The sequence below is a fragment of the Panthera uncia genome (genome assembly GCF_023721935.1).
Source record: "Panthera uncia isolate 11264 chromosome C1 unlocalized genomic scaffold, Puncia_PCG_1.0 HiC_scaffold_4, whole genome shotgun sequence".
NCBI lineage: Eukaryota > Metazoa > Chordata > Mammalia > Carnivora > Felidae > Panthera > Panthera uncia.
In genome coordinates this window covers 89,879,104-89,892,815 of record NW_026057585.1, presented here as the reverse complement: position 1 = coordinate 89,892,815, position 13,712 = coordinate 89,879,104, and the positions used below count along the sequence as shown (strand labels likewise).

The window sequence follows — 13,712 nt, the reverse complement described above, 5'->3', positions numbered from 1 at the left end:
CACCATCCCCGAAGCCTAGAACTCATGCCACCCTCAGCGGAAGGGCCTGCAAGTATCTACGGGCCTTTGCTCCCTAAAGGTGAAGACCATCCATCAGCAAAGGACACAGGACAGTGTCCAGGATAGAGTCATGTACACCGGCCAGACCCCACAAAATTCCAGCTGAATATGATGAGGAATATTTCTTGAACACCTACTGTGTGCTGGGCACAGTCTTCTGCTGACCAGCTGGCCGGCTGGCCGGCTTCCTCCCTCTGGCCGGTTGCCGGCCCGGGCCTGGCCAGCCGACTCACAGAGCCCGTATCCGCTTACACAGCAGTTGGTGTTTCCCTCACTGTAAATGCCCTTGTCTCCCTGGATAGAGGGAGAGTGTGATGATGACAGGGGTGGTCAGAATGATTTAGTTTCATCTCTGAGGCGCCATGCCTGGGGAATTCTCATTGTCATCAGTGGTGACAGTTTATGGTTGTGGGTATTCGAACAGCTCGGCTATTTGTTTCGATAGGCCTCATATAAAATTATGAACCAAGCAGATGCGAGATGGGAGGGACAGCCTGATCTGTTTGGGGAAAGATTACCTGGAAGCTGCTGACCCCGGCAGAGGAAAACTAGCCACGAGTGGGTTCTCAAGGCATCCCAGGTGTTAATTATGGAGGCGACTCCCCTGCGGTCACCCCTCTTGAGTCCACAAGGAAAGTGCTCCTGAGTCTGCCTCCCTACTATCGTGGTTTGGGGGGGAAACAGCTTACCCTCTCGAGATAATTAAAGCAATGTGCCTCACTGTAAAATATTTAGAGAATTCAGGGAAGTGGGGGAAAAGGAAGTAAAACTCATCCGTTAACCCTCATAAGGAAAACAGCATTGATCTTTTCTCCCGTGTTTTTATTTCTTCTTATATACATTGACAATGGCTGAGATGATAATAATTAATGAGAATAAGTATATCTTAATATCTGGCAGGCATTGTTCTAAGTGCCTCACATGTATTAACTCATTTAATCCTCCTAACAGCCCTCTGAGGTAGCACTCTCTGTCTGATTTGCAGATGAGGAAATTGAGGCACTGAGAGGCTAGCTTGTCTGAGGTCACAGCCACTAAGGGGCAGAGCTGGGTTCAAACCGTTCAGCGACGCCTTCTATTATGGGCCCACCTGACGGCCTCCTTTTGGCCTTGAGCATTATGACATCGGCGCTTTTCCCCCGTCAGGGCACAAACTGCAGAAACGTCATTTGTAATGGTTGCTAAATATTCCAAGTAGAGGGACTACAGTTCACTTAGTCATTCTTCTATTTTGCAACTCTTCTTCCTGAATGTTCCTGAATGTTCCTGAATGTTCTACGGCATCAGCAGCACCATGGTGAACGAACTTTCGCAGAAGAAAGCCTCTGCCTCCTCACCACAGCATGGGCTCACACGCACCCGCCCCATGGCCACCACACAAGGCTGGCCCCGAGTCCGCGCTAGGACCCGATAGAGGCGACTCCTAGCCCCCGATTCCCCACCCACCCACCCCCACTCCCCGCCCCAGCCCCCCAGACGGCAAGCCTGGGATTCCCGGAACTCCGAGGAGGCCCCCCCACCCCACCCCCCGGACCAAATATATCGCAAATACACCCACACCTGCCAGACAGTGTGGGCTGTGCACCTGTTCCCCCGGCCACCTGGGGAACGCACCTCATCACAACCAGCCTTTCTTTCTTCCTTATAAAATGGCAAACCATCCCTGCTTACCTCGAATGACAAGTGCTCTGTGACGATCAGATGACAAAATTGCCATAAAAAGGCTTTTGAACCCCGGGAAAGAGCTCTGCATATGCAAGAGGTTGTTATTATTATAACATTAATGCAGCAACATCCCCTGAGGAGCTGCTACATGCCAGGCATTTGTGCGAAGCCCTGGGGAAACCGAGACCAGCCAGAGAGCCCCAGTGCCACCGGAGAGGGAAACACGGTCTGATGGAGGAAGACAGACCAGCAATAACACACAGTAGGACAAGCGATTGAACAAAGGGCAGCATGGGCCCTGCAGGAGCCTAAGCGAGGGACCTAATTCAGGTGGAGGAGACTCAGGGAAGGCTTCCTGGAAGAGGCGGCATCTCAGCTGAAACCTGGAGGACCAGCAGGATTTGGCTAGAACAAAGGGCTGGGAGACCAAGAGGACAGCATATGCAAAAGTGCAGAGGCATAAAAAAAGCATGATATTCTGAAAAGAAAGCATGACCAGGGCATAGCAGATTTATAGAGAAGTGGAAGGAGAGGAGGCTTGCAGTGTAGACACCCCCCCGCCCCCCGCTCTTTTAACTGCCAAGGATCCCATAACTGGTTAGGGAATGGGGAGGGTGCTGCACACCCACTCCCCAGCAAGGCAACCTCACCAGGCACACTTAAGAGCAGCAGCACCCACTTTGCAGCCTGAGAGCAGCACAGCATCATGGGAAGGGCCCCATGGGAATGGTGGCTGGGGGCGGGGGGCAAGGGGTGGGGAGGGCAGTCTTTAAAGGCCTCCCCACCAAGCCTTTGCCCACTCTTGCCCCTGCTTCCCCCAGCTTCCTCTAGCCCCACCGGGGCTACCCCAAAGCTCAGACTCGATGGAGCCCCAGGAAGCTCAGGGAAAGAACCCATCAGGTTCTGGGTATCGCCTTTAGGTCTTTCCGGCGATCCTCTGAAGCCTGGATTCACGGTCCCATCTCACAGATGAGGGTCAGAGAAGTGGTGACGTAGGCCCAAGCCACCCGTGGACTGTGAGCTTGGGGTTCGGGGGAACGTAGGCATCGGAGAGGCTAGGTTTGAATAGCTGGGCTGCAGCCTCCCCGTTGGCACGCTTGGACAAATTACCACTTCTTTAAATCCCGATTTCACACCTGTCCCTACAGTGACGATAGTGCCACTACCTCTGCGGGCTGCCGTGAGGCCTGGCTGAGATGTGTTCCTAAAGCATGTGGTGCATAGATTGCACAGCAGCTGTGCTGGTTCCCTAACGCTGCGTCTGATGCTCCCACATGTCCCGCAGGCACCCACTAGGATCGGATTGAATTTGAAATCGTTCCGCATTCATCAGAGGAGTACGTAAATCCAATCCCAGGCACCAGACACACTCTTGTGCTAAGTGACTTCCAGGTTTGGTCACTGTCCAAGATGCCAGTCCTTTCCAGCTCAGGCAGCACTCCAGGGAGACCCATGGCCCTCAGAACATCTCAGAAAAGCCCCGGGGTCCCTTTCTGAAGGTGGTAGGAAACTAGTGAGGCTCCGGGGGTCCAGAGAAACCACTCAGGGGCTTTGCTGCAGCCTCAGCCGGAAAGCAAAAGGGTGAAGGTCCTGCTGTGTGTCTCCAAACGAGACCCTCAAACTTTCGGGGCCCCCACGTCTTCGCAGTTGCAGGAGGCTCGGGAGCCGCGAAGGCCATGGAGGGTTTATATGCTTCCTTCTCAACAAATATTTTGACGCTGCTCTAGATGCCGGCAAGACAGCAGAAAACAAGACACTGCCCTCAGGAGGCTTCCACCCTCTCTTATCCTGCTTCCCTGTGAAACGGAGATGATGACAGTCCCCACTTCACGGAGTTGTTGCAAGGATTAGATAAATTCATATCTGTGGGGCGCCTGGGTGGCTCAGTCGGTTGAGCATCCAACTTCAGGTCATGATCTCACGGTAACGTGGGCTCGAGCCCCACTTGCGCTGACAGCTCAGAGCCTGGAGCCTGCTTTGGATGCTGTGTCTCCCTCTCTCTCTCCCCTTCCCCTACTCACGCTCTGTCTCTGTCTCTGTCTCTGTCTCTGCCTCTCTCTCTCTCTCAAACATAAACATCTTTAAAAAATAAGTTCATATATGTAAAGAGCTTAGTATGGGGCCTGGCGCTTACCAAGTGCCCCACAAACACTCAGGATTATTAGTAGCAGTGGCACCTGTCACCGGGTCACAAGGATTAGATGAGATAGTGTAAGTAAAGCACTTAGGGTGAGGCTGGCCTGGCGGCAAGTGTGAAAATACCAGCTATTTCCTCAAATGGAAGCCAATATCACCAGCCCATTCCACGGAGGAGGGAACGGAAGCAGGAGGAGCTCGGTGGCTTGCCCACAGTTTTATTCTGGTTAGCGGAAAGGGGTCTTAAACACACGCCAATTCGGGATTTCTCGACCCCAGCACACTTGGGGCTGGGGATTCTGTGTCGTGGGGGCTGGCCTGTGCCTTGGAGGATGTTCACCAGCATCCCTGGCCCCCACCCAGCAGCTGCCAGTAGCGCTACCCTCCCTGCTGCGTGTTGACAACCAGAAACGTCTCCAGACACAGCCAAATGTCGCCTGGAAGGCAGAGTTGCCCCCATTGAGAAGCTTTTCTAAATCAACCCTTGGGCTCATTCAAGGACTTTCAGGATTTGACCCAAAGCCCCCTCCTCCAACCCTGGCACCACCAGAAATGCCTCGCTCCACCAATACCCAGAGGACCTTTCTCAAGCAGATCCCCAGCTTGCCAGTCCCCGTCCCGCTGCGTCTTCCCTACACCAAGACTGCCTTTTCCGTCCCCAGCCCCATCTCCCAGGCCCTGCCAAAGCCCACCTGCTCCCTGAATGCCCCCTCCCCAGCCCAGAACTCACTATTTCCTGCCCAGCTCTCTGCCTGGAACTATAACTAGTCATGACCGCGTCTGGCCCTGCCTGCTTCCTGGTCCCGCCCCCCACCCTCAACTCCAGACAGAAGCACCTTGAGGGCAGGGGGGGCTGTGCCTTACTCATCCATGTGTCCCCAGCACCCGGCCCTGGGCCAGGCCCACCAGGCTGGCTCACTGCTCTGTGTACATGGTGTGTCACAGATGTGACCGGTGCCCAAACAAACTCCTGGGGCTGGTAAAAGGCCTTCAGCCTAGGGAGACAACGTGGCATCCCACTTAGGAGTCAGTAAGCTTCTGAGGACTGACTGAGCACAGGTTACTCCAACCCTCGAGGCGTCGCTTTCTTCATATGTGCAATGGGGATAATTTACAGTGACCCTGATTGATAGGATCGCGGTGAGAACTCAGGGCTCCTGACTCCTCGTCCAGTGCTCTCTTTGGTTCCATCCAGGACAAGGATTCCCAGGGGAAGGTGGGAGAAGGTGGGAAGCCCCTGCCCCGAGCTCCCGTGGGGGCCTGACATTGGAACTTCTTGGATATGGAAGACAAGGCCCCGGCTGCAAACCAGGATGTGAAAAAGCCACGAGGATCAGGAGGGCGGAGGCAGGCGGGAGGCCGCTGGGGAGGCCGCCAGGCACAGTAAATAATTCACACAGATGAACTGGAGATAAGAGCGGCTTCGTGGGGGATTGAGTTCAGGTCAGAGGAGGCGCAGACGGCTGCAGGGGACCTGTGGTCTCCCCGGCTGAGAGGGGAGCAGGAGCACTAATGTGGCTCCGTCTGCCCGGGGAAAACGCGGCCCCAGGTGCCAGCTCGGGCCACTCCCTGCCACCGGCTGGGGCTCCCCGGAACTGCCCCGCGGGGCACCCAGCCCCCGCCTGCCGCCTCTGCGGGCCGTCCCCATGGCAACCGCTGGTCCAGGGTTCACGGCCAACCGGATCCTCAGCCTCCCCTCCCCCACGGGAGCATGGGCCGTTCCCTGGGCTGGGCCACAGACGGCTGCAAGTAGCCTAGTCCGACCCCCTTCTCATTCTGGAGGAGGTGAAACCAGGGACTCTGGGGGTCAGCGTCCACCTGTCGCCTGGAGGTTTCAGTCGCAGCTTCACGACTTTCCAGCTGGGCTACCACAGGCAGAAGATTCCGTGGCTCTGTGCCTCGGTTTCCCTTAGCTGTAAAATGGGGATAATAGTAACTACCTCCTTGGGTTGTGAAAATTAAGCGATATAAATGCAAAGAGTGTAGAACAGTTACCAGTGAGCGCCTCATAAATAGTATTTCCACATTGGGAAATGGAGCCCCAGAGGGGCAAAATACCTGTGAACAGTCAGGGGTCAGGGTCACACATGCCAGCACGGTATTGGCACATTCAGGATTGGAATGAAATTGTCAGTCCTTTCTAAGACACCTACCGCCGAGGCTGGCAGCATACTTTTGGGGTTCCCCAAGAGTTTCCTAAGTTTCCTGTGGGACCACCCCCCCTTTCCCAACATCCTGAAGCTACACTATTATCAAAGGGTTGTTGGCCAGACAGTGAGGTCCCAGAAGGCGACAGGAAGCCTCATGTTGGCCAGCTCTGTCTCCCCCGTGCCAAGCACAGTACCCATTCCACCCCACCCCCATCCCTAGCAGAGGAGTCCTTAAGCGAATGCAGATTTAGTTCATTTCCACTGCCCAAACACCCTCCCAGACCAAGCCCCTTATGACCTTAGCCATTCAGCTCTCTGCCTTATGGAACACCCCTTTCCCTGACAACTTCCTGCCATCCCTGTCTGTCCCCCATCTGCCCAGCCCCCATTGCCACTCTGTTAGGATTTCCCATGGCACACTTCCCAGATCCTTCTCCTCCCTTCAGCCCGTCCTCCCCGACCTCCCTTTCCCTCTGGTGACCCTTTGTCCTCAAACAGCTGTTTCTGGGTCAAGGACCTTCCTCCAGGCCCCTGGGTGTGCACAGCCCCGGGTTAAGGACAAACCCTCCAATGTGAGAGGTAACAAGAAAAACCAAATCCTCCTCACAGAATGGTGGGGTGGGGGGTGGGGGGGGTACCGAGGTGGGGCTATCTCTCTGGGACTTTGGGTTCTGCTGGAGAACAGGCTGGGGCCCATAGACACAGTCTCTCTGTCCCTAGGGGCCACCCCACAAGCTCCAGCCCAGCTGCCAGGTTTCCCCGGATACAGCCCGGTCCTCGGATTTATTTTTGCATATGGTTTGAGAGAATCTCTGTTGCTGGAATAATGACAACATTTTTTTCCCCTTCTGCTTCCCTCCAATAGGCAGATTCTATAAACCAGAGCAGCTGCCTGAGGCTTCCAAGAGAAAATTCTGCACAGTTTCTAACCAGGGTGACAGTTCCCCTCCACAGGAAGTTGCTTTTATTAAGATTGTTGGGTTTTTTTTTTTTTTTAATCTGTTTTTTTGGTAAGGCTCCATCTATCGGTCATCAGGCAGCACCTTGGGCCTTGTGGGCACTTTTGTTTTTCCCCGGTTTGCCTGGAATCCATGATTACATCTAAACCACAGTGGGCTTGCCCAACACAGGGGCAACGTTGAACGGCTGAAAAGTGGGTCATTCACATGACCTGGGCAGAAGGATCCCAAGTAATTTATGGAGATACTCCCATACCAAATTACTCCCCACACCTTGAGTGGGCTACACATGATGATTTCCTTCCAGAGAGGACAGTATGGAAAGGAGGTGGGAGAGTAACTTTGCAGTGGAGAAACCTAACAAATGCCAGCTCAGTCAAGTGATCAAGGTCAATATCAACGGTGATTAAGTCATGTTGATAGCATGTACTCTTAATATGATGTGATGAGAAGGGCACTTTATCTCCAGGATCTTCCTCCCCAACCCCATAACCCCAGCTGAACCATGAGAAAAACATCCGACAAAACCCCCAGTTGAGGGGCAGTCTACAAAATACCTGACCCGTACTCCATCAAAAACAAGGAGAGTCTGAGAAATTATCACGGAGTTTAAGGGGACACGAAGACTACATGTAATGTCCTGGATGGGGTCCTGCAAAACAAAAAGGATGTTAGGTACACAGTCAATGAAATCTGAATGAATTATGGAGTTTAATTAATAGTAAAATACCAGTGTTGGTTCCTTAGCTTCCAGAAATGTACCACAGTAATGTCAGATATTAACAATAGGAGAAAGTGGGTCAGGGGTATTGACAACTCTGTGCTATGTTCACCACTTTTCTGTGAATCTAAAACTATTCTCAAGTAAAAGTTTATTTTTTAGGGGCGCCTCGGTGGCTCAATCGGTTAAGCAACCGACTTCGGCTCAGGTCATGATCTCACAGTTCGTGAGTTTGAGCCCCGCGTCAGGCTCTATGCTGACAGCTCAGAGCCTGGAGCCTGCTTGGGATTCTGTGTCTCCCTCTCTCTCTCTGCTACTCCCCTGCTCACATGCTGTCTCTCTTTCAAAAATAAATAAAGATTAAAAAAAATTTTTTTAAGTTTATTTTTTTAAAAAGTGGGCCCCATGTTTGGGTTTCAGGCAACCCCCAAGACCCAGTTCTCCTTGGCTCCCTCTTTTTGCCTGTACTAAGGGTGTGAGCTGCTGACTTTAATGGTACCCCGGCCCAACCTCATTTCCTTGGAGCTGTCATTTTCAAGCCCAAGGATAACTCCCATTTCCTCACTATTGTATTCTCAGTGTCCGGTCCATAGCGGGTGCCAGTTCATATTTGTCAAATGAATGAAACTTGAGGACTCATCGGAGGAGAAGATCCAAGCAGAGAGCCATGCTCTTCCCTTCCCAGGGCAAGAAGTCAGCACCTGCTAGCTCCCATCCCGAGAATGGCTTCAGGCAATCTGGTTAGAAGTGGGTAAGAGACTTCTCTTAACACGGCCTTTGGAGAACAAGCATTCAGATTTACTTACGATTGCATTTATTGGGGGTTTTGAGGAGCTGGTAGATAATAGGCAGGCAGACTCCTCCAAACTGCTCCCCATCCCGCCGCTCCCCAACCCCACAGTGGTGCCTCCACTGCTCCCTCGGTACCCCCAAAGGACACTTCTACAAAGACGCTTCATGCAACAAGATCTGTTTGCTAGGTTTTGAAAGTCCGTTACCTGGCACACAGTAGGCACTTCATATGCATTCGTATTGACGACTACCATTTATTATGCACCAGGCTCTATGTGGGGGAGAGGGAGGGGTTCCCATTTAATCCTCTGTTGGTGGGCATTACCATCACCCCCATTTCACAGAAAAGCTTGACAAACTGGCCCCACATGACAACTAGGAAGTATAGGGGAGAGGTTTCAAATCCAAGCCATGCAAGACCCAAATCCTTGCCCTTTGCTCCAACACCAGCCACCTTAATAATACCTTCCCCTTCCACTGGGCCCAGGATCTGCTCCCTGCTGTCCAAAGAGGCCCCCTGTGCTCACTCCTTCATCTGTGGCCTCCGGACGGCGGCAGTGTTCGAGCCTCTTTTTTTAAAAACTCAATTTGCCAATTTCCCCCTTAGAGGTACTTTTTGGTATTCCTCGGGGCCGTCAGCCTGGACTGGCCACGGAAGCAGAATCCAGGGAGATGGGCACTTATTACAAGCATTCAATTAGTGAAGTTTGAATAATGCAGTCCTGGCTGCTGGAGCGATGCGTGGAGGCTTAGAGACACCTTCCCCACCTTGGACTTGCAATGGCCTTTTCCGTATTTATTGCCACCTAACCGGATACTTCAAACATATTCTGTACTTGGTATAATTTGATAGCTGCCCAGTCCCCAAAGTGCCTTCTCAACAAATGTTTACCCCCGTGTTAGAGTATATTTAAAAGATTTATATTCCCTTTTACTGAATGCAGTCCTCGGGAAAGACAGACTCTGTCTTCCCCGGGCAGAGGATCCTGCCTTGGCTGACGGGGTGGCCTCCAGCAAGAACATTTTAATACATCACTTATTACAATGGACCCAGAGCCTTGGCCAAGGACTCCCGGGCTCCCCCCACCCCTTCCCAGAAGAGGGCAGCTCCAGGCCTTTGCTGACACATCCAAGCCCTGCCTCCCTTCTGACCCCTTCCGCAGTCGTCTGTTGTGCAGAATAGCAGAGAACATAACCTCAAAACAGTGAACTGACACAAGGATCCTTAAGGCTGAAGGACCAGGGCTGCAGCTGGGACGGAGCCTGGGTCTGGGGCCAGACCATTGTGCATCCCCGTCCCGGAGTGTATGGGCTCTGGGTTCTACTCCTGCCTAGCCTACTTACTAGCTGAGTGACCCTGTGCAAGGTAGTGAACATCTCTGAGCCCCCTTTTCTCCTGTACAGTCAAGGTGAGATTAACACCTGCTTCCTAGGGCTATTGTGAGCCTGGCATGCAGTAAAAGCTCAATGAATGTAGTTGTTCTGTGGTCCTTTTAGCCCCTCTGGGCCATCGATTTCTTCACCTGCCAGAGAGTTCATCGCTGTGGGTTTCCAGGGTTTCTGGGCTGATTTCGTGACAGAATAGAAGAGAAGCAATGTAATTGCCCAGTGCTTTGATCAGGGAAGCAGCAGTTACTCCTGGTATGGACAGAGACGTGCCTTCAGGATGAATCTTTTCATAGGGCCCCTGCCCCTCCTGGCAGATGGAGGCCGAACGGAAAAAGTGGGCCCTGCCCCTAACTCCTGGTGCAGCGCCACTCGACCTTCTGATGGGAAAAGCACAGGGGAAAAGAGAGGCGGGCTCTGTGGTACCTAAAGGCCCATCAGCTCCAAAACGCTGGGACTCTCCGGGGTTGGCAACAGGGAGAGCAGGACCAGGGTTGTGCGACTGGGAAAATCAAGCTAGCGCCCCTGATCATCCTGCTGGTGCCACCAGCCCCGGCTCGCCCACTGTTCCTACCAGTGACTGATGGGCTGTCCAGCTCTGTTGGGCCCTCCTGAGGCTCAAGGCCCACACTGCCTGGGAAGGGGGATGAGACCTCACTCCCTCCCCCACAGGCCCTCCAGAGCCCCCATTACCCCCCACCGCCACCACCCTGGGGCCTGTCTTACCTGATGTCTGAGTCACAATCAGGCTCCTGTCACTGTGAGCTGTGTTGTGACTCCCTGGCTGACAGTTTTACAACAAACACATTAAAAGCTCCCGGCACTGAGGCTCCTGGATGCGGAACAGCCCAGGAGAAAAACCTCTCCAGGCCTTTCTTCAGCCAAAATCCTTCTCCCAACCCTTCCTCCCACATGGCCCCGCTCTACCACCATTAACTGCTCCAGAGCCCGACAAGGGATTGAGATTTTTTTGTTTTCGTCATGAGCTTTTTCTCAAGTGGTGACTCGGGGAAGCCGGAGACCTACCAGGCTGTGGGCCTCTGAAGTTGGGGCTCATCCCTCATACGGTGACCTGTGAACTCTGCTGTGAAGTCAAAGGTATGTAGTCCCTCCTCAACCCAGCTTCTGAGGACAAGTGGCCCTTTGGTGAAGCGTTATATGGGCATACAGTGGCCCGACCCGGAGTGCTACCAACGTCCCTCCCACAACCTTATGAGGCAGGCCCTGCATTATCCCCACCCCCACAGATTTGGAAACTGAGGCTTCAGGAAGCGAGGAGACTTGCTCAAGTCCATACAGCTGGGAAGTGAAGGAATTGGGATTTTAATCCAAGCCTGCCAGCCTCTAAACATTGCTTTTAAACAAGACGGACGGCCTCCCAACACACAGGACCTCGTTCTCTGCACACACCACAAGGGATGTCAGAAACCTCAGGAAGCAGGGAGACCAATGCAAATCCAAACGGGATAAGCTCTCCCTTGGGCGACGGCCCTGCCAGTGCACTGTCTTTCCTGCCATCTGCGCCCAACCCACACTGTCCTCTACACCGCCTCGCCGACCAAAGCTATCATTCCCTCCTTGTCTGCAGCCGGCAGACAGAAAGCAAATCTCCCCCACCCCTCCCGACCAAAGCAGAGACAAGAGAGGAGTGAGACACAGGAACAGTTCTTTTATTGTACATTGGAGAAATAGCCCTGTGTGCTGGTTAAAGGTGCAACATCCAGAATATCGAGTTAAGAAAAGAGGGAACAGGGCAGGGAAGAAACCTCTTGAGGTCCAAAGTTGCAAACAAAAAGTGGTAAAAGATTTCCTCACGCAAGAGGCGTTTTTTTGCAAATACCATGCAAAACAGGCAGCTGGTGTGCCTTAAGAGAACCCCTATAAATAACAGAAAAGACTCTCCAAGCATTCCTTAACGTGGACTCAGAGCACAGGGAAAAAGAAAGAAACCAAAATGCCTTTTGGCATTTCAAGATATTTGGCACTCTTGTGATTACATTTTTTTTACAGCCCATCGAAGAGAATAAACTGACACAATATTAGAGAGAAAAAACAGGCTGCTCACACAACAGACTGCAGGAAGAGGTTAGAAAAAGCTCAAGCATTTTTTTTTCTTTGTTTTTGTGTGTTTTTTTTTTCCTGACATATAAAATGTGTCCATTTGCATTAACTTGGGCAAATAGCTTGCAGCAACAGAGAAACACAAGCTTTACAAGTCATTTTAAAGTAAGACAAGGATTCAGTCTAGGTATCATTCCTTAGAAAAGTTCTCTTCTTGTTTTAAACACATTTCCTGGTAACTTCAAAAGATGACCAAAAATAAAACAATATCTATAGAGATCATTTGCTGATTTTTTTTCTTGTACATCCAAGGAGAACAACATAAAAAAAGAAAACTGGACAGCATTTCACATCCAAGAGCACAGAACCATTTTTGCAAGATTAAATAATGTAAACATTGGGAACAGCCAAATCAGCGAACAATGCCAACATTCAAAACACCCGGTGTTGCCGCTTCATTATTTAAGTGGCTCAAAATCCAGATCTATAATTGTGCAATATTCACTGTATATAAAAAGAAATAGATATTACTTTTGACAAGTAGCTGCAACTGAGACGTCTTTTTTATTTCTTTATATGTGTGTATAGAGTGATTTTTAAATTTTTAATTTTTTTTTTTTTTTTAATTTTTGTTTTTGCTGAGGAGCCCAGAGCCTTCTCCTCCTCCTCCTCCTTCTCCCGCCTCATCTGTCTCCCGGCCTGATGCGAGATACAGGTTGTTGATTTCATCGTGGGTAGCAAGCTAGTAATAAATTTCAAAGTGCTTTCTCTTTTCATGCGTTTTGCCAATGACTGTTACCGCCGTTCTTATTCTCTCCCTTTAACTCATTGTCTTTGGGGGGGGGGGGGGGTTAGACACCAGGAGGTGCCTTGTCTGTCATATTTTTCAGCACGTCATCAATCCTATCATCTTCAATAACAACTGCAAAAAAAGGGGAGAAAACGAGACGTGAGCGCGCTTGGGCCTCGCGGGGGGCGGGGGGTGGGGGGCGGGGGTGGTCTCCGACGTTTCCCATGACTCCTGGGGACGGGGAAATGCGGGAGGGCGAGGGAGGGGGCGCTCCTCGAGCGCTAACACAGCCCCATCCTCCTCGGCCTGGGCCCGGGGACCCTGTGCTGCTTCCCTCCGAACCACTCCCCCCAGCCGCTCGCTGCGTCCCGGCAGCGTTCTGAGAAAAGGCAGCAGAGAGGGCGCAAATCCCGCAGGCCGGGCCGCGGCCGAAACGCGCTCTGGCCGCGCGCCCTCACCCCACCTCACCTCTCCCCGGGCGCGTTTATTTAGAAAAAAAAAAAGGCTCCAGGGCTGGAGAGGGTGGGGAGGAGGAGCCCAGGTCTCCGGCTCAAGGACCCTCGGGGGTGCCCCGAGCGCGGCGCGGGCGGCCAAGGTTCTGGGTGCGGAGGTGCGGGGTGCAAGGGAGGACTCCGGGGACCACAGCGCGCGGCGGGTCAGGGGTCTGGCCTCGCCAGGGCGGGCGGCCCCTCCTGCGCGCCCCCTCCGCGGAGGTCGGAGCCTCCCCGCGAGGCCGGCCTCCCGCCGGCCCCGCCGCCTCGCTCACCATCTCTACCTAGCCTCGCCTTCCTCAGTCCCGCCATCAGTCTCTCGGCGTGGCCGTCACCTGTCGGGGTCTCTGAGTCTCTCTCCATCTGGGGTGTCGGTCGCCCTCATTGTTTCAGCTGCTCTCCTGTCCTCCCCAGACTGGCGTCCCCTGCTCGCGGTCTCTCCCGCTCTGGCTCCCTCTCCGGATCTTTGTCTCGGTCTCTGCCCCTCTCGGTCTCCCCCCC

At 52.8% G+C, this 13,712-nt stretch overlaps 1 long non-coding RNA gene across 1 annotated transcript; it reads right to left on the bottom strand.

Annotated features, from left to right (window-relative positions):
- Window positions 1-11,517: 11,517 nt before the first annotated feature.
- On the bottom strand, window positions 11,518-13,702 carry LOC125913020 (uncharacterized). The gene is made up of 2 exons (XR_007454905.1): window positions 13,487-13,702; window positions 11,518-12,852 (listed from the first exon to the last, which is right to left on the bottom strand). It is a non-coding gene; the product is annotated as an uncharacterized LOC125913020 (long non-coding RNA).
- Between the last annotated feature and the right edge of the window lie 10 nt (window positions 13,703-13,712).